This window comes from Petaurus breviceps, unplaced genomic scaffold (assembly GCF_028583685.1).
Source record: "Petaurus breviceps papuanus isolate PSGF00001 unplaced genomic scaffold, PetGlider_PUasm1.0 98, whole genome shotgun sequence".
In the NCBI taxonomy this organism is placed as follows: domain Eukaryota; kingdom Metazoa; phylum Chordata; class Mammalia; order Diprotodontia; family Petauridae; genus Petaurus; species Petaurus breviceps.
Genome location: NW_027187460.1, coordinates 58,747,632 through 58,750,599, shown reverse-complemented (window position 1 = coordinate 58,750,599; position 2,968 = coordinate 58,747,632).

The following is a 2,968-nucleotide window of genomic DNA, read 5'->3' as shown; positions in this document are numbered from 1 at the left end:
AATAAATGTAAAGTGGCACCAGATGCAGTTAGTAGAATTGAATGGAGATTTTCTAAGGAACAAAAAGCAAAGAGAATTGAGAAGCAAGAGGTTCTTCAATGGGGTTGGGAATCTCTGCTCCCTTTTAATCCTCTCCCAGGGAGTATTGGAGTAGGGAGTATAGGGTTACCTGTTAAATGTTAAATGCAGTTACTCAGTTCAAGAAGACTATTTTGTTAAGTCATTCAGTCAGTCAATAAATATTTATTAAATATCTACTACATGCCAAGCACTGTTAAGCACTTGATCTGTGTGAGGCCAGTGACAAAAATGAAAATTTCTTTACCTTCAGTGAACTTATATTCTACTGAGGGATACATATACACAAATAAATTTACATACTTATGTGTATACACATACAAACATTTACTTATTATACACATAATGATGTGTATAATATATATATATAATATGTATATACATATATGTATACACTTATAAGAAGTAAATATAAGTAATGGTATCTGGGGGAAAATAATAATTAGTGACATCAAGAAAAGCCTCTTGTAGGAGATATTATCTGAATTGAGCCTTGAAAGGAGTTAGGGATTATCAAGAAGTAGAGAAAACCTTTGCAAAAGCATGGAATGGACAGCAGGTGGTACAGTAGATAGAGCACCCACCCTGGAGTCAGAGTTCAAATTTGCCCTCAGACACTTACTAGCTAGCTGTGTGACTCTGGGCATGCCACTGAACCCTGATTTCTGCCTCCCTAAAATAAAAAGCATAGAGGGAGGAGAGGAAGTGAAATGTGTGGAAGAAGGCAGGTTTGATTAAAACACAGAGCATGTTCTGGAATGAGGGAGTAATGTAATGTCTTTATATTGAAACCAATTGTGATTGGAGATGGTTAGATCAACTACTCCCACTAATTTAGACCCCATCTTTAGTGTATGGGTGCTGTTACTCTTTCCCAACTATTGGAGGGAGTGGGGTCCTCTTAAAGAATGCCTTTTCTTTGCTTCTCACTAAGAAAAAGATTAGCTTTCAAAAAGACAATTGAATGGAATGTGATCAAAATTTCCTGAAGTATCTGCCTCTTATTCACTGAACTTTCTCCAAGTAGCAGTGGGGCAAACTGTAGCTCTATTCCAATTGTGCTTTAGCAGGAAACACACACACACACAGGTTCAAAATTAAGGACATACACAATTTTAAAAATAGTTATGACTGATCATAATTTTCATATAGAGAGCGAGGCTGCATTAAAGTATTAATTACATTGGAAATTATGAATAGACTTAAAAAGTAGAGAGACTCTGCCATGGGGTAGGAATAGGGTACAGAATTAAAGCTTGTCATCATCCTTCTTCCCAGAGCGAAATTGGTTCAGTATTGCCTCAGTCTGTTCCAACCACCTCTCTTATCAAGGACCTGGCAGGGGGAGACAGCTGATGGGACCAAGGAGCAGCACCTACCAGCTGCCCTTCCCTCACTAAGTTGAAACAATTTTCTTTACCCTTGTGCCCATCTTTCAGTTTAAAAGCCTCTTGGGGGTCCCATTCAAACTCCTAGTCAGCAAACCTCTTCAGCTGTCTTTGAAACTGAGTTGCTAGAGTCTCTCTCTGCTTAATTGAAAAAAAAAACAAAAACAACTCACCAGTTCAAAATTCCTACCACTTGCAGTTCTCAGAGCTTGAGGTACCTTTCAGTCTCTCCTAAAATGGAATGAAAAACTCTATTTCTTTGAAACTGTATTTCCAAGAAACCAACAGGTAGGTTCTGAAAGATTCCTTTCATTGCCTGCAGAGCAACATCTCCAAAAGCCTGCTACAATACCACTAGGAAAATGAACTTAATACTAGTTTTTATGCCATGACCAAGTTATAGAATGTATTTAGTAAGGTAGAAAGGACTTAAGAGATCCAACACTTCATTTTACACATTTACACATTTTATATACCAGAGAAATGAAGTGATGACTAAAATCACAGAACAAATAAGTAGCAAAAGCAGAAATTAAACTCTCTAGATATGTAGGGTAGTTTGTTTTTTATTTTGAGTGCACCACATTTCCATTTTCACCAGAAGCTATGACACCACAGCATGACTGGCTATAGTGAGGTACAGATTCATTTGCTTCACATGGCCTGGATTGACTCATGAATTTACTTTGTCATCACTTATACGGGACTTTTTTTAGAGCAAAGAAATTAATTTATCCACATAGATGTTGTGTTCTTGCCTCAGTACGCTAGTGCAAAAGTATAAAATATTTATTGAAATTAGATAAATGTTGTAGAACTTGTTACATATTAAAAAAGGATTAGTCCTTGTGGGAAAACAGGAATATTAATGCACTGCTGGTGGAACTGTGAAGTGCTCCAGCCGTTCTGGAGAGCAATTTGGAACTGTGCCCAAAAAGCTATTAAATTGTGCATACCCTTTAACCCATAAATACCAATACTAGGTCTGTACCCCAAAGAGATCAAAGAAAGAAGAAAAGGACCCATATGCAAGAAATATTTATAGCATCCTTTTTTGTGGTGCCAAGGAATTGAAAACTGAGGGAATATTCATCAATCAGGGAATGGCTGAACAAGTTATGGTATATGAATGTGATGGAATACTATTGTGCTATAACAATTAATTAAAGAGATGGCTTCAGAAAAACCTGGGAAGCCTTGTATGAATTGATAACAGAATTCAGTGAACAAAAGCAGGAAGACAATTTATACAATAGCAATATCATAAAGACAAACAAGTTTGAATGACTTGAACACACCGATCAACATAATCACCAGTCACAATTCTGCAGTACTCAAGATGAAACATGCTACTCACCTCCTGACAGAGACTGATCAGATACTGAGTACAGATTGAGGAAGGGGTGTATGTGTGTGTGTGTGTGTGTGTGTGTGTGTGTGTGTGTGTGTGTGTGTGAGAGAGAGAGAGAGAGAGAGAGAGAGAGAGAGAGAGAGAGAGAGAG